The 19,941-nt window shown below is 28.6% G+C and overlaps 1 long non-coding RNA gene across 1 annotated transcript; it reads right to left on the reverse strand.

The window, feature by feature from the left end:
• Positions 1-1,308: 1,308 nt before the first annotated feature.
• LOC111033136 lies at positions 1,309-14,842 on the reverse strand. Its single transcript, XR_002604377.1, has 3 exons — positions 14,770-14,842; positions 10,261-10,371; positions 1,309-1,637 (listed from the first exon to the last, which is right to left on the reverse strand). It is a non-coding gene; the product is annotated as an uncharacterized LOC111033136 (long non-coding RNA).
• Between the last annotated feature and the right edge of the window lie 5,099 nt (positions 14,843-19,941).

Here is a 19,941-nt window from a genome sequence, read left to right on the forward strand (position 1 = left end):
TAATATCACAACTTTGCAAATTTTAAAAATTTTAAAAGTAAGTAGTGCTTCCTTCTCCAAAAAAAGGTACATATCTTGGTTTTATCTCATATTTACGAAAAAAAATTGTTTAGCTCTAATATTGGCCATATATCGGTGGTTTTATTTCGTTACTATGCGGTTGACTCTGTGGTCGACCTGCAAAATTACCAGTTATTTATACTATCCAATGGTATTAAACAAATCACGGACTATAGGATCATAAAATAGAGAATTTAGAATTATCTGAGCAACACTGAATGAAGTTACGGATAAATGAAAACTCTATGTCGTGTACTACTTACGTATGAAAATATTACAGAATTTCGACATTTTTCCGGATTGGTTATCACCGTCATCAAATGCAGGTCGTTTTCGCTTGTTGTCCATTTTCGAGTGTAATTTAAAAAAATTACAATTTTATTTTACTTATTTAATTGTAATACTATCGATTTAAATATAAGAACAAAAACTATGCTGTTATTGAAGTTTAACTGAAGAATAACAATTGAATATTATTTACAGTCGAAACCGAGTCACCCGTCAGTTACCGTGGTTGCGCTTTTCGATGTTTTTTTTTCATTTTCAGCCATCGACAATACAAACAGTTTAGATAGGTTTTATTATTATTTTATTATTTTAACACAGATTCAAGTAAAAAATAAACATTTATATAATATTTCAACTGCACCAAAAAATATCAGTAACTTTCCTAGTTGCATTTAACTGCATTTGTATGTATTTGCATTAAACATCTAAACTTCCTCATCACAAAATTTTCTGTTTAACGGAATATTTCTGAGAAATAAACTTAGTTTATTTTGATAATTATATTTAACAAATGTCGGTATGTTACGATTTTTTTTGATGCAACAAGACATTGCAATATGGGAGTCTCACTCCTACAATAAATTATTATGGGCAGAAAAAATATTATGTTTACATTTTTACATACTTAGGTGACTTGAGTGGAGGACTGCTAACACACGGTAGGTACAATTAGGTTTAAATACTTCTATATATTTTTATATAATATTATCACGATCCATTTTGCAAATTATAATACAATACGTAAGTAATCAAAAACACATTATTTTTTTAAACTGAAATTGTTTTTAACATAATATTATATAATAATTATTACCTTAGTTGTGTACGTGTCTAATTTATGTTAAGAACTTTAAGAATATCAATAAAGCTACATGGATTAAATCTTATTATCAATAATTGTTACTGTAGATGGTGTGTATGACATATGTAAATAACAAAGATGAATTTAAAAACTCCACTCTTGTATTCATAGTATATTATTAATAATACATAAATATTTTATGTATGACAACCTTATCAACTTTTTTAATCGGGTATTGGGTGATCTATAGCAAAATGGTTCCCAATTTATACTGACCGTGTGTTCTGCAGAAGTATAATGTGATGATCGGTTACCTAATACTCCTGCGTGAAAACTCGTGCATGAAATTTTGTTCCAATTCAAGTCGTTGTAGGTTACTTGATCACTCGGTGAATAATATTGGCGATGTGACATTTTTAAAATCCGGACCACCATTTGGTTTTTGAAATAACCTCTAAATCTTGGTAGAGTATGTCATAAGCTGTACCTTAATCAAAATTAAATTTAAATTAGACAAATCCGGGTAAATATGTTTGTTGTACACATGAGAGTTGGAATATACAAATGTTTCTATTTGTAGATCATTTAAAAAATCAGTATGAGGAATTTTTTTGCGGAATGGTGTTACATATAAAAATTTTAAGACATAATTTTTAAGTGACGCTCCTTAATAAAAATCGATAAATGGTCCATATTGCAGTAATTATAAAATGATTTTTGCATAGAATAGGAGTACTCGTTGAATTATCCTAAGTATGTACCTAGATAAAGTAATTTTCTAATATTTAAAAAGTATTTTGAAAAAACTTTTTATGGAGTTCTAGGACATAGATATTAAAGAATAAATCCTACATTGGCTCAGGCACCGGCTATCAAATTCTATACTGATAAGTTTGGTACATTTAACGATAACTCGTTTCTTTCGAATTTAAAATATAAGCCACTAAATTATTTTAACTCTAACATAATAATTTCTAGTTGATTTTGTTTCATAAATATTTTTTTGACTTACACTTTCTATTGGTTTGGGGTTACTTACAGGACTCCCTATTAAATAAAATAATCTGTGACCAAACAAAACCATCATCATCGTTAGAACTTTTAGATCCTACTCTGTATTCAGTACATTGATCTCATCACATATAAAACACGCTTTGACTCAATAAATGAAAATGAATTGCAAAATGAAGTGAGATCTTTGCCTGTTAATAAAATAAAACAAATCATGCACATGTGCATTGTGTACAAGCAGAGCCTCGTATAACAGGGATCAAGGTGAGAGGTGGCAATTGCCCCAGGGTGCCCATGATGCCCAGGGGCTAGGGCTGCAATTTCAATGTTTTGTTGTTAGTGGCTTTTAGTTTGTGAATCAGACACAGCGAAGAGCTCTGTGATCTATTAAATAATTGCTTACATACTCGTATTATGAAAGGTTTATTTTTAAACATTTAAGTTCTAGTAAAATAGGTATTCGACTATTTACCATTGACAGTCGAGTGTCGACTATAGTCAATAGCCATGAACAAGTCATTAGGTTTTATTCTATTATAAACGATAAATGGATAATATAATGTTATTACTAATGAATTTTACAATATACATTATTGTGTTTAGATTTTATTCGATTATATAATGGTTATTATTTTACAATAGATAATCAATACTATTATTGTTATTATTGTTATTTTAATATTATAATATTTTGAAATTGTTTTGACATAATTTCAACCGAGCTGTTTGTTCTTATAATTTATTATAAATACTAATAACGACATTTTACAGAATTATTAACCGAATATCCAATCAAAATTATGTCCCACATGTTTGCCCATTCACCCATTTGTATAAAACCTTAATTTGAATGGAAAATTAATTTTTTTGTCTATGATGAATGGTTCGATGAAAAACAGTTATAACTCGATTTGAATAAGTAATATATTATCCAATTTAAAATAAAACTTTTATTTTTACTATTTGTAGGATATTTTGAATGTATTTCAGATAATTTAAAAAAAATTGTATTTATTTATTTTAAGTGCGTATTAAAAATATTTTAAGAGTAATACATAATTAGGTTAACATTTATTTTGATACAATTATTAAAACAAACATATTTCACAATACTTTTGAGTTTTGAGCAATTAGGAAACGATTATATTCTTTATTAAAAAATGATCAAATGCCTGCTTTACTTGATAAAAATGTGTTATTGCCATCCATATTAAATATAGAGTACTTACAATATTTTGCAACAAATCAATTGGACGGACGTCATTCATAAATTAGCAATTTTGAAATCAAGGAAAAAATTAAATACAAGTTGAAAAACTACAAATGCATTTGAATTTGCTATTTTTAGTTTTTGATTATATTAATATTTATTAAAATTTGTGCTTCGTTCATAATTCAAAGTATGAACAAATTTATTCATAGTTGTAAAAGTTCAAAATCAAAATTAATAAAACTACCATATTAAGTTCAAAACGATTTAAAAATATTTATAAAACATATTTTCCCGTATGGATGTATCTGGGACTTCATTGATAATATGTCTTATAATTAATGATAATCAGTGTGCTACATTTATTATGCTGACAGAGCATTATATTATTGCGTATGATATAATAATTACAAATTATGACGAATAATAGAAGCGTTTAGCAGTCTTAACTATAAGTTTTAATTCACTGTTTGATTACAATAAATAATAATCACACTTGACAGTATAATAATACAATTATATTATATTGTATGGATGTAGAGTTTACCACTTAAAACTTTAAAATTTTGGGTAGGTACTAAAATTTAATAGTGTGCTTGGTTACAAGCTAAAAAAGTTATCTAATAGAATAAAAAATAGAATCGCTAAAAGCTTTAATTCAGTATAACGTTACAACATTATTATGTAACAGTATGTACTTTGATCATTATAAATGTGTTCGTTTTAAAGTTCATATAATATTCAAACAAGCAAAAATCATTTATTTAAATTGTAAAAAAACTGAATTTTTGTAAGTTTTATAATTTGTAGACAGCATATTATTATTATCATGATCCGTAGTCGTTTTCGTATTTTCAGTTTTAGTTAGAGAGTAACAATTTTTTTTTTTTGTTTATCAAACATATTTTTCATTCAACTTAAATTAAAATATCAATATGTTTTGGTTTACTATGTAACTTGCGTACGAATCAAACTTTTTATCGTACCTACTGAACTATTCCTACTTAAAAAGTTTTGTTACGAATATAATGCCTAATACAGTAACTATAACCATTGCGCCAATGGATTTAGTTTGGGTAATACAAGTATTGAAGTATAAAACAGAACCGATAAATACAGAAAAATGTAATCTGTCGGAATAAAAATTACACGCGAAATCTTCTCAGTGATGACACCGAGGAAAATAAATAAATATCAAAATAAAAATCAATGTCTCTTTTTATTAACATAAAAATATAATGCATTGAATATTTTTATGTGTACGGAGACTATATTATTGATATTCTCCTGAAATATAAAACCCTCAAAATTCCTGCTTTCGTGGCTCAACCAGACTTCGTTTCTAATATAAAATAATAATATCCTAGCTAGAATTATACAATAACAACGAAAAGATTAACGTCCAGTTCCGTCGCCATCTCACCAATATAATACAATATTTTTTGATCAACGCTTTTCTGGCTCGAGACCTTCTTAAATAAGAAACAACAACAAAAATATATTCTCATGATAGACAATTTATTTCAATAAAAATAATGTCAATATATATTACGCAATGGCATTTCTGCATCGATTTATTTATTACTAAAAAATCATCTATCTATAAGGTACTGCATTCTAAGGGAGGGGGGGGGGGGGGGGAAATCGGAATTACGTACAATAACTTCACTAGTTTAGAGCAGCGTTACACTTTTCTCTCTCATCTTATAATTAATAAGACTCCACACAAAATTATGTTGTTATTTTTCAGTTCGTTTCACGTTTCACGTAGGACAGAAACCAAAAGGTCACGGACATACTCAAGACATATATAGTCAGTAGAGCAGAGAACATTTGTTTTTGTGTCTTAAAATGTTCAAATGCCATTAATTTTTAGTTTTATATGTATTTTATTTTCTTAATAACGACGGCGATAACACGACGCAATAATATTAGACAGTGGAAAAAAAAAAAAAATGATACTAGAAATTTGAAATAGATTTTTTTTGTAATTTCATAGTCTTGAATTACTATACCAGGTGTTTTGCAAAGTACCCACACTCCATTTTTTTTATGAATCTATTCAAAATCTGGTTTTTTTAATGCTTTGGTAATTCTAACTTTTCAAGCAACATATTTTCAATTATTTAGATTAAGCAATATACCAATTAAGCAGTGTTCAGTGAAGATACCTAATAATTTTTTTTAAATGACAATTATTTTCTTGTTTGAAAATGTTGGTGTATATATTAATCTAAATTCGACCGTGTAATTGTTGAGTATTTAACTTCGTTTACTAAGAATGATATTATTAAAATATTCGTTGAAGAATGAAACGATTCAATCTATAAACATTTTATATTTCTTAAAAATTATCCTAGTGTAATAATTATTACTAGAGTAAATATTATATCTATTTTATAGTCTTGTAAAATCATTTTTGAGGACTTTTATCCTTAGAAATTATATTATACAATTTAATAACTAAGAAATTATAAGTTGGAATTTTTAATTAGATAAATCAAGATTTTAATAAAATCATCTGAATACATTAAAACATTTTAGTTCTTAATTGAAAAAAGAAGTTTGAATAGCCAAAGGGCACTTCTTATGTAGTAGAAAAAAAACAAAATAATCGAAAAAACGATCTTTGAATATACCTAAATTTATACTAATTTTAGAATTTGAATACATTTATTATTAATGCAACAGATTATTGGGGCGAGCGTGCTTGGCGAATCACCTTTTATAATTGAAAATGTATTATTTAAAAAATATATTCTAATATATTTTAATTACTTGACATTAATTGTTCTAATTATTTTGAAGAGATTATCTATATAAACTCTTGTTGAACCCAGTCAAGTGACGTCCTCTTAACCTTAATCTCGTATGTATAATTATAACGATGGTATAATCAAATAAATTAAAAGGCAAGACCCACTTAGCGTGGGCTGACTCGTCATCGTCTTTCTTCGACCCTGAGACCTAGAAACTTCAAATGGCGCTTGAAGATTCTTTAACAGGCTAAGTAAACGAGCATTGGTACAGAATTTTTTCATGTCAAAAATCACGTGACACAGACCCATGAAATGTACCTACACTTAATTATGCGATGCCACGAGAAAAACCTAGACAATTAGGTTTGGTAGAAGTAGTGATGCGACCGTCAACAATGCATTTCAACAGGAGTAAGTAAAATGTTAAAAGAACATTTTTTTAAAATTATATAAAAATAGCGTTAAAGTGTTTATTCTAATTTAAAAAAAAAATTATTTAAGAGTCGGGTAAGTTACTTGGGAAAATGTCTAATTTCCATGCCTTTTTATCATAATCGGTTAAAATGAAAAATATCTATATTTCATTGGAAGGGCGAGGGAGCCCCTCACTTATTAGCATTTCCGTTATCGATGTACGTAACATGTATTACTAAGGTTTATTTATATTCGTCAAGGAAATAATTAAAATACGAGACGAGTGAAACATTTTTCTAAGAATTTCATTTCACAATATAGAATCTCAGATTGATATTATTTAATTAAAATATATACTAACTTAACGAGTAGTTTAATAGTTATATTATGTGTTTAAAATTTCGATGTACGAAGTGGAGTAGCACAGATGATCCACCCCTCAAAATGTTGGTCCGTCAAGCTTCACTCACCAAGTTCTAAAATATACTTATAACTTATAAGTTATAACTAATTAAATACTATATAGTTTGAAATAAGATTTATACAAATAGTGATTCTTAGAAAAACATTTTGCTTTAGAACATTAAATTAAAAATGTATATTGTGCTGATTCATGCACTATGTCTCATTCCAAAAAATTAAAATTAAAAACAAAAAAAACTATTAAAATAGGTAAAGCTAGTTGTAATGACTACAGAGAATGTAAAAAAATTGATTTATTCCAAAATAGTTTATACTTTTCGAGAATATGATGAGTGTTTAACTAAATAAATCAATCATCATACATTTTGTATACAAAAATAATATTATGTAAAGGTCAATAAATTTACTCCATAAATTATTTGAGATGCCATTTTTAGTTTTATTCGCTTAATATTATTTACTTACTGGGGCCGACCAGGACGTCGTAAAATTTAGTTAAACGAGTGGATAAGTATCAAACGTTTATAATTCTTTAATTACAAAGTTACATTCCGTGTCCCCGCAGCTATAATATTATGAGGATAACCGTAATCTAATTGAAGCACAACATTTCAACGGTATCCCATGACATGGCCCCGCTACGGTTTGTTAGACGCATTACAATTAAAGCTTTAGGTTTTTTATTTTTTTATTAACAGCCGGTGTGTGATTTTATAACGTTGCAACGACATTGTAGAGTGCGTGTCGGAGATCAAAATATTTTTGCGTTATCATACGAATAAACTCGTTTTTCAAAAATTTCGGAATCTAATTGAAAAAACAGATTATCATAATATTATTCGTTTTTTAATTATTTGTTTTCATTATTTTTCACTACACACAAATAGGTATGAACATACTGTTATAATGTTTCAAAGATAATTTTTGACCTGCCACCCTCAACACTACGGCGACGACAGAATCGTCATCACTGTTTTGTTTTGCTGTAAAATATTCATATAGTAACCAAACCAAAGAAACTTACATTTCGATTAAGTGTCTTAAACTTATATTTCACAAAATTAATTATATTTAATTAACAGAGTGATACATTTTTACTGTAATATTATTCATTATCACAAAAAGTGTAGATAACCGTTATTGAAAAAAAAAACCATAAGCTTTGAAATAATTATAAAACAACATTTTTGAAAAATAAATAAATAAATTTCTTGTTAAAAATTGTTATACTATTTTTCTATTTGGACATCAACATTTTTTTTTTATATATTATATGCCGAAGGAGTAAGCAGAACAATATGAGAATTTTGATGTATAAAAATCGAATTTCAAATGAACATTTAATTATAGCTAATACTGCAACTTATTTAAACTTCAAATAATTATAATTTATAAGTTTTAGAGCTTGGATGAGCAGAGAAGTAAACCAACGTTTTGAGGGTGCTTATGTACCACACCACATTACTCCACACCACACAACACTGCACTACTTAACACTGTAAATACTTTTAAATTTGAACTCTTAGTAATTAGATCAAAATTTAAATTGTAATTTACTGTCTTAAAATTTCATGAAATTTATTTTTTTCATTTTTGAGAAGGATCAAAATTAATATATTCAATTTTCAAACTTAAAACTTATCGTAATTACAGCATAAACCCAAACGCAATTAAAACTATTTAAGTACAATTTATGACTTAAATGTGTTTACAAGAATACACAACACATTATACACACAACAAAATTGCATATTAAATAAATGCTTCATAATTAGGCACCTACCTAAATGTTTGGATATATTATTAATTAAATAATAAATCTACATTTATTATTTATTAAAAAAATGTATAGGCCGATACATAAAGCCGATGGATAATATTTTCTTTAAATATATGCAGCTAAACAATTCATCTGTGGTTATCTGTGGTGTATATCGTAATACACAATTTTCAGTTTACAGAAATAATTACACACATTTCATGCTATAATATTTTCATACTTATTTTATAACTATTATATAATATTGAGTAATATTATGTTGATGACACATGTCGTTTTTATAATTAAGTTTAAGACTAAAACCTCTAACATACAAAGTATTGTTTTTTAAATTAAAATAGTTAATTAATTCTCTTATATAATATAACATTTATAGGCAATTTGCATAATAATATAATACTAATTATTATAATATATTATTAACATAATATACTTAGTACTTTCTGAGGACCCATGTATTTAATATTTTGAAATAAAATACTATTCGATTTATTGAAGACGGGAGTACATTATAATCTGTTATATTTTTAATAGTTCGAACCCTTAAGTCATAGTTTGTCAGTGTGACCATCTAGTTATAAGTTATGACTCCATGTAATATTAATACAAAATTAATAAACAAATATTTGGAATATATGTATTTCAATATTCCGAGAAGAGTAAAATTTTCAAGATTGGATTATTTTATATTAATAACCCAACATTTTTATACAACAAAATCCTCAGAAACGTTCTATTTCGGATTAAAGATGAAAGGTGATGTAATTTAAAAAAAATAATAAACTTGAAAAATGTATCAATAATAAAGATATTAAGTGATAAATGTTTAAAGAATTTCCCAGTGGTTATGTATACAGGGTGAATTGCCAAACACGAAAACCCCTCTTTTAGCTTCCAATAGTACCTATATTTATTCAAATACTAGTTTCAAACAGTTTTGAAGTCATTTAAATATCATATTTTCCAGTACTTATTTTTTTTTATACCATACAAAAGGTATCCTGTGAAGATAAAAACATTTTTTTTTTCAAATGAGGACTGTTTTTTTTGGTGGCGAAATTTGACGGGTTAGTCATATAATATATAGCAAGTTATTAAAAATTAAAATAATATGTACCTACAGATTCGAGGTTAATCCGTTGTATTGGCACACCAATTTTATTTTGTCATTTTTTAAATAAGTTTTTTAATTCTAAGTATTAAAATAATAATATAAAATGTCACTTATGTTAGGTTTTGATGTTACATGACTCTTGGATAATTACTTACAACTATAAGTTAAGAACGAATATAATATTTTTAAAAACACAAAATGGACTTAGACAATTAATAGTGGAGTGGTGTAAATAAATCACCCCATTCACCGTATAAGTAGTTATGTTTAGAATTCAAAGCTCAGCAGACTGTAAGTTGATGTCGCGAAAAGATTTTGGTTTGTTCCCGGTATCGGAAAACTTATTTCGCAGGTATCTTATATGACCTTGCTACGGAGAAAAATTTTACGATTACTTACCTCCGTCAGCAAGCACATTTGATGTCAAGCGAGTGTTTGATGATGGTAACGCAATTCTTTTTAATTGGAAAGATGTTCGCAGAAATTACTTATTTTTCCCGACTGTTGCACCTGTAAGCACATGACGATATTAATATTTAAGATGAAAGCGATTTTGGCTTATTTTAGCGGCAACAGCTTGATGTTATTTGAGCCCAGTGGTAGAGATTTAATTTTCGTCGATCATGTATGGTTAAAACACAAAAGTAAATTAAATTGGTAGAAATAAAGTTATTCGTTCTAATTAGACTTTGTTTTGCAAATATAATTATTAAACATCATATTAGTATGCATTGTATCATATTAATAATTAGTAAAAAGTATAATACATGACAACATGGAGACATAAGGATTATAATAGGAGTATAGATAATGGAAAAAAGATCAATAGACAGAGTGAAATGGAGGACTTTTATTGTTGCGAGCTTGCGGTGAGGGACCTTAATGTTTTATTAAAAATCAAACGCACCCACTCACAACATTTATCAAGCAATGCTCGAATTTACAACCAGATATTTTAATTTATCGGTGGTAGTATTTTACTGAGTATTCTGTATAATGTAACTCCATTTAAATCTACGCCCTAGTTTTAATTGACAATAATAGCATCGGCCGTGACCCCCTGCTCCTTGTGAACGCCCTCAAATGAAACTTATGTGTTTTTGTTTACGGCAACAGGAAAAGAAAATTCAGTTGTCACTAACACATTCTGTGTGTTATATTATAATATTATTTACTATTTAACAGTCAAAATTATAACAAGTCGACGTGCCACTAAAGGGTATTTCATAAATTATAATAATAAAGCTGTCGATTCGAGACTAAATTGGTCGATACTCGTGTCCATATATATTGCAGCCGAAGTCATAGCGGGCGGTAACCCCAGCCGAGATGTCTGGGGTTGTTGTTATTTTTGATATTAAAAATATTATATTACAAGATTATTGACATATTTTAAATTATAAAAATGTCTGAAACGCTTAACCATCCGTTACAGCGGATATAAGCTAAAATAAAACATAAATAATCGAAAACTCTGTGATGTTTTTTAATGTTAATCATCTAAGAAAAATTATTTTATTGATTGTCCTTCGCCGTAGGTAATTGAAATTTAATTACATAAATAATATAACCAACAGTGAGAAAATATTTTATAGGTAGGTAGGTTAAAAATATATTTACATATTAAATTTATAGATATACTAGATTTTAGTTCTTCATGTGCGCTTCTTGCCAAAACATGTCTAATCATACAATTTAAAGTACGACTATCCTGCAGTCGTTTATTGTAAAATAATAAAAAATTTCTTTGAACTATATGACTATGATGGACGTTGCTTAAAGAAAACTATTTATAGAATTCTTTTCTCTGACGTATTTATTACGAAAAGATTTTATTTCGTATATTCCATCACCTACGACCTACCACGGACAGCTTTTAGTTTGTTGTGTTTTTTTTTTTGTTATGGTGTCGGTTGACCTACTTCTCTATTTGAGATCTCAAGACACATTTCCCCGATTAGAAACCAAACTGAACGGATGGGTAATAGCTTAAATCTATTTGGAAAAACGGTGATTTCGACCCTCGATTTGGCTGCTCGTATGAAACACGCTTGGTTCAATATAATGATTGTGAAATCGCACACCCCACAAGGGTGCAGCGTGTTCGATACAGAATGGGAGTCGATAAACACGAAAAATAAACGAGAAACATAATAATAATATATAAATAAATAAATAACAATATTGTCGTCAAAATAAGGCGCCTACAATAAAAATATATTCTTCGACTGCTTCTTATATTTTGCCGATCCATCACTCGTCGAATGCATATTTTCTTCCATCATTTTTTTTTTTTACCAGACATTGCAATTTTCCGGATCGTTTTCCTTCGAATATCACCTCCCACCATAACAATACCTCGTGTAACGATGACCGTCTACGACGAAAAATAAAACAGCACAGTCGCGAGTGAGTATCTATGTCGATCTCTCGTTTTCTTGACTTTTTGAGGAGGGTCGTGCCGTGGATTCCTCTAGGGTTAGCGTACACAAATGTCCACAGGGAGGTTGTGTATGCCGCAAGTATGTGTGCGAAAATACTATTTTTATTTGACTCACGATCTGAAAACGTTCACGCGACGCCACCGCAGTTTGTCATCGTTTGTTATTATTAATAATATATTACGTACACGACAAGCCGTTTTATATTTATTATCAAAGTTTGTAAATACTTTTGGAGTCTGTCGGACATAGATATGGCGTCCAGTATAGCCATAAATTATTTATACGACGTACGTATTTATTATATAATTTTATATAATAATAACGTTGTATGTACACGTATCTTACGATCTATAAAATATTATACCATATAGCTCTATAATAATATTATGCTTAAGTAGTTAGGTATATAAATTAAAGTCGAGAGGAAGACACTATTTATCGCGTGAAAATCGTATACAGTTTAAAGTTTCAGACGTTACAGTAAAACGAACGACTATATTCTATGATATTCATGATTAATATTTTTATTCGTTATCGTTCTGTATTGCATGGTATTTTGTATATTATACCGTTTATTGTAATTTTGGCTCAAGCTCGTTTGTTTAAATAAATAAATATTATTTGTACAAAAATATCGCAATTAGAATAACTGACCACTTGCTGCAACTCAGTTACCGATTAGTTATTACAATTTCACAATTTAATCAACATCTTTATTTTTAGCGAAAAACGAAAAAAACTATCGCAATAAAATTATTAAATTAAACATTGCTATGCATATCGCATATTCTTATACTTGCTCGAGTCAAAGTGCAGTGGTCTCTAAGTACGTTTCACTAGCGACTCAAAGGGATGTTGGGGAGGGGGGGGCGGGGATACAAACTTTTTTTTTAAATTTCTTGGGTCATGATTATTCTAATCATATTAGAAAATATGATAACCCTCAAATACTCCATAAATCATATTATATTACACGGGTAGTGGATATTAATAATACATTATACTTAACACGTCGATGACGTGGCACTTCAAATAAAGTGGCACCTGTCCTTAATCTATATCATAAACTATGCTGTATGGTTTCAGACGCTTAATAGATGCTATTCTAAATGCTAACATTGCATTTTTTATAATTCACAATTGATTAGTATGGATTTATGTGATTATATTCAGAAATTGTGAGATACTGGTTTAAGAACAAATTCAAAAAGAACATAGAAAAAATGAATTTTGATTTTTTTGATTTTTTTTCTTTTTGGGTGTTAGAGGAACTCATAAATTAAAAAAGAAGAAGAATAGCTTGTTGAGAAAAAAACGAGTGGCGAAAAATACTCCGGAAATCTAATTATTTTAAAAATTTGTATTTATTTTGAGAAAAGGATAGAGGTTGATGAAGATGATTGGCAAAATGCATGTCCGTAGTCTTTTAGTATTCCGAGTAAATTGTGACAATTTAATAACCTATAGCTCGTCCAGTAATCGTGCTCCCTATAATGGTACACTCAGTTTCTGGTTAAAATGTAAAACAAAAGCTTAGTTATTTTATAGAAGAATTAAGAAAATTAGGCACCAAGTCTATTCAATAATGCGAACGAGTTATATATTTTTTAATATTTTGTACAATAAAGATAAACACAGGTATCTTATAGGTCAATGGTAAAATTATCTTTTTTTACAAACCTCAGCTAATCTGGAGTTTTTAATCAGGCAGCCTTTATTATAGTCTAATAGCTGTGAGGTTACTATAAGATACGACACTTTTATTTTATTCTATGGTACGAAACCACAAAATAATAAATTACAGTAAATAATATATTTTATAATATCATATCTTGATAGATGCGTTTTAGATTTCACCCCAAAAACAAATAAGCGGACCAGACGCGATGACATTATTATTGTCATCGAATGACGTCCGATCGCTGTCAACAACAATAATGTCGGCTTGAAATATTGCGTCGGTCGTTATTCGTTTTACAATAAAACTAGTCATTTGGCAAAGGCACAACCTAGTACTAATTCATTTGGGAGAATTAAAATTATTTTTGACAATTTTTTGTGTTGTGAATTTTTTGATCAATGTTAATAATAATTGTACCCTTTTTCTTTAAATACACTTTTACTTATTAGTCGTAACCGCGATATTCATATTATTTATATCTACGGACTTTCAGTTTTAACGACACGGAAGACAAAAATGTATTGTACAGTAAAATTTCGCCTAAACGCAGTACACCATATTAATAAATGTTGATTAATTATAGTTTAGTAAGGAAGTGTTGATGTAATTTTCAGTAAAATTGTATGTACTCACCTCAAAAATAAAAGGTGTTGTCTGCTCCACAAGCCTACAGGATTTTGGAGACAGACATTTATAAAGTTATTAAAAATGTATTTGTATAATTTATGCTTTAAATGTAATAAAATATTATTTCTATTATTATTATTAAATGTATATTATTACCTGAACACAATGTACTATTATTTGCACAAACTCAGAATACAACGCTAAACATCGATTGCAACGAACGTTCAAGCTATCAGCAAACGAATATTGACAGAAATAAAATACATAACACACGTCCCACTTGTATACTTGTTGCACGCGTTTACGTCACGAAAATCGACATTCTCCGTCAACAAACGTCGCAGTAGTATTGAACGAAATTGTTTTTTCACGTATTATTGGTAACTACCAAAGTATATTCGATTTAAATATTATGAGAGAAAAAAATAAGCCTCAACTTTTATGTGGCGATTAACAATGAAAACAATAGTAATAATATTGTGATTAAGGACATTTCAGAGTTATTTTTTCTCATGAACTTCAATTAATTATTATTACCATTCAAAATATCATGTGATAACCGACAACCAAGTAATAAATCGTTTTGCTAACAAATTTAGGCTATCAATGGTATCGTTTAAGGCACGTAGGTAGCTGCAGTTTAGATAGTTTCAAATGTGGCTTGCCCACCTTTTGAAACTATGCCTAAACAAATAATGGAAATTTAATGGAAAAAACTAATTTGATTTAGTTAAGTCAACGATGTTATATTGTGTTAACAGCAGATAACAAGTTTAATAAACATTATATATTTTACTTTAAAACAGTGAATATGGATGCAAATATAAAATATTAACATAACTCTGTTAAAAAGAATTTAATTAATTTTTTTTTATTACCACCTCGGTAACACGTATTATGGCGATTGTGCAATTTCAAACATTTTAAAATAACAACTGAACATTTTAAAATATATATATTAAAAATGCATACTACTGTTTTTTCCCAAAGTATACTCGAACCGTAGTATTTTAGACAGTTACACTGTTGTGTCAACTTAATTATTGAATCAGACGTGTTTATTTGTTTATTTTTTCGTTTAATAGTGTATACTTACAGCGTGATTAAATACAAAATAAAATGTGTTTATGAATAAGTTATAGTGTTATTATAGGTCTTTGGAATAAACGTGATTATAATTTATAACTTAACATATTATTTTTCAAATTAATGACTGGAAAAATGGTAAACTGTTTCAATGAATAAGCCCACGATTAAAATCATCTAGTCCACTAACTTTTTTTAAAACATCAAGGAATTAATTTAATTATGAAATTAATCTTTCAACTCGACTTTGCATTTTCAACTATACAGTTATATATTGCCCATCTTTGGGTAGTTCTGGGATATTGCAGAGCCGCTTGACGTGGAAATCTGGACTCGCCGTAGGATACTTTAGATTTATGTAATAATATATTTTATAGCGCAGTGTAGGCTCCTACAAAATGGAAAACAAAAGCGTCCGTCGAAATAACTCATAACATTATTGTATAATAATTCACGCTTTTACCAAGAGCTGCTATGCGAACGAGCATTAAACGATACGATTATTGTGCGTATTATGTACGAACCGGACGTAGCGAAATAGTGAAAGAAAAATCTGAAAAGCGACCACGTTGAAATTGCACTCATTTTCGAGTAGGTATGGGTATTGGTAGGTGGGTACACTCGAGTTTTTATGCGATATAATATATTATTATTATGTTTGCGAAAGAAACGTTCCAGCCACTATAATACATAATATTATATAGCTTTGAAGCGGTCGTTAAATCCAATGATAGTAATAATAATAATAATAATAATATTCTGCTTCAGCGTTCAATTAACCGAATAAGGTCAAGTGTGGTGAACAGCTTCGTGTAGACGTTTGGTAAATATCCTCTAATTGTGACGGTGAATAGGCGCGATGGATTAACCCGGAAATTGCACAGGACAATTAATGTGTCATTTGCAATTTTGAAACATTGAAAAATTGAAAAAAATTTGAGTACCTTGTAATTAATTTGAACTCGAATAACAATAACGTATTATTTTTAGCAAGTTTCGATTTGAATTATCGAGGTTCGAACACGAAGCCATTTCTGCTTCGAATTAAATTCTTACACAATATATTATTACAAATATTAGGTTATTTTTTGTTGCTGTATTTTTAAAGTTTTTTTAGAATTTGATAGGAGCGATGGATGCATTGATTTTATAATGATAATATGTGTTGACATAGATATGTCTTTTGTCTGGATACATGTTTTTTGTTTCAACCGATTTTTAGTAAGGTTGTCATGATTAGTCTTACTAACTAAAATATGTTTATGATTCATGGATTTTCCTCGTAGAGTAAAAATATCGAGTAACTTGGTATGGTTTTCTATCTGTCATTTCATTTAGGAGTAACAAAAATTCTTCAATATTCAACTTTTATAAAAAATTGCATTAATTTTTGTACTAGATGGTATTAATAGATTTATTTTAAAACTATATGATGATAAGTAAATTATTTTTCTCAATCAGTTTTATCCCGTTCCTAGTTTGTTTGTGTATGCTCAAATTTTATAATTTACAATTTTTAGCAGCCTGCGCATACCTAATTATGCTTAATCGTTATTAATAGTGTTTAAAATAAAAAAATAATAAAACAGAATGCCTCCTGACGACTGAATCTAGATAAAGACTGATACCATCCTACAACCTACCTATGTGAAATACTAGCACCCAACTCAGTGGCGACATCGATATTCCTTTAACTACTTAAAGAGACGAACTTGATGAAGGAAATATGACATTTACACATAGACTAATCTTATTGAAATAAAATTGACACAAGTCTTCTAGGTATCATACTAAAAATATAAAGTATGCATTTTGTAATGAAATTATGTATTATTTCAGAAACTCTAATAAAACTAGAAGTCGATGCGCATAAGTAAATAAATAAAAAAAAGTGTTTAAATAGTTTCATTTTGTAGGTTTTTAGTGTTTTTTTTTTGATTTTACTCAACTATCCTGTGCACAATGGACTTTGTACATCGTACATATTCTTTATACTATTGGACATAATATTATTCGCTGTGTATACGACTGTTGTAGTTTTTTCCATGAGAAATTTTATCGTTTTTAAATGTCACTCTTTAGTTGCCCAGGACGGTGAATTAACGATGGATTTTATATTTCCCGAGTTATCTGACGGGTTTAAACCACTAGCTATTGTCTATTGGTAGTTGGTACAATGGTTTATACCGATGAATTTTATTGTGTGCGAAAGTAATAATACAACTAGACACTTGGCGTGTATAATATTATAACGGAAATTTGTTCACATTGCTTCAACGATTTTATTAAAAATTCGGATTCCTATCATACTCTTGTGTTTTATTTTTGACGATGGAATCTGGGTGTTTTCAATACATACTTTTGGCAAAATGCATCCTAAAGTAGCCCTATGACCTGTATATTGCAATCGATATTCGATTCCAACAATTTTGCATCAAAGCTGCTGGCTACTGATCATAGTTCATACCAACTACTTATCAATTCTACAGTCTTTTAATATTAAAAATTAATCATTCGAATTAAAGGTAACTAACTTAAAGATATTGGTAGTTAGTTTGTTGTATAAATATTGAATATGTATAATATATACATTCGCAATCGACAAATATGATGTTAAATCGTAATGCACGATACTTAACTTTTAATTTTGTTTCATAAATATTTCTAAACTAAAAATACGCTATGTTTTGTTTTTTTAAGCAATATTTTGAACAAGTTAACATAATGTTATGTATAATGTAAGCAATAATATGATATTCTACAAAATATTTTATAGAAATTCCTTAGCACAATATTTAGAGTGATTACACTAATTAAACAAAACAAATCTGAACAATGTGCAAAAAATATTTTGATTAAAAACGGTAAAAAAAATTTGAGACATAATATTGTATTGTGAAAACGCCTATACAAAAATATTGCACTAATATTATATTTTTTGCCAAAAACTGATCCAACTAATAATATAGTGACAACTTTTAAGAAACTTTCTGAAACTAAGAATAAATAATAATATTTGTTGAATGTGTTAAATTTGTGTTGAAAACTTATGATAAATATTGCTAAGATATATTTTTACTATACTTTATATGTTATACCTCACGAGAGTACGATACACACAATGTACAATATACATATACATATTATGTATATATTAACACTAGCTGATCCTTTGCACTTTGTTGCCCGTTAAAAATGCCATTTCTATACTAGAATTGATGGTGATAATGCGAACAGTATATCATGCCTACTTGCTGTGGATTGGATTGAGGACCCTGCTTGGTGAGTACTTTATATAAATAATATGTTTTATTTTTATTTTGATTGCGGAGACGCTGATTAGCATCTATAAATGCAACTCAGCCACCTTGGTAAGCAATGTGCGAAAATTTAATTGTATACATGCTTATACCTGATCTGCCCGATGAACCACCGCTGGCAACCAATAACCAAAAAAAAAATCAATTTCTACTAAATATAGTTATATTTTTCCTATAAACAATAGCAACCGTACATAAACAAATATTTCCTTCGTAAATCTTTAAATCCCTGTTTGAGCAACTCTCCGGGTCGGACCTATCGGGTCCAATTGTGAATCTAAACCATCCAGGGCGTCACCTAAACGCATACAAAAAAAAATTCAAATCGGTCCAGCCGTTCAGGAGGAGTTCAGAGACATACACACGTACTGTAGAATTATGTATATACAGATATTAACATTAATTATCACATATTTTATCATTATTACAATGTGTCGCCGATGAGTTTACTAAAATATATGACACAAATAATTATTATGCAAACAATTAATTAATTATATTACATAAATTAATCGTTTTAATAAAAAATTCAGTAAGATATTAATGCACTCTATGACCTATCGTGGCTTGTTTCTATCATTTTTCATACTATTTGAGACTCGATATGGAATCGACTCATGTCGATGTAATAACATACCTTTTATCAAAAAACGATGTTTCGGTGGAATCGATAAATCCCCCTTCTGCTAGCTATATATTATACAGCACGTCACCGAGCCCAAAGAAAGTATACGAGTTCTAAGAAGAGGAAATTAAAACGATGTTCTTGGCGAGGGAAATATAATAACCATCACCTGGTATGAAAATCATAATTAAAAGTTATTACAACGGTGCTCTAATTGAATGAAAACTAGGAGGGTGGGTGAAAATATATTATACAGGGTGATGTTATGATCGGCAATAATGATACGTAAAAATATGT

This window comes from Myzus persicae, unplaced genomic scaffold, assembly GCF_001856785.1.
Source record: "Myzus persicae strain clone G006 unplaced genomic scaffold, MPER_G0061.0, whole genome shotgun sequence".
NCBI classification, from domain to species: Eukaryota; Metazoa; Arthropoda; class Insecta; order Hemiptera; family Aphididae; genus Myzus; species Myzus persicae.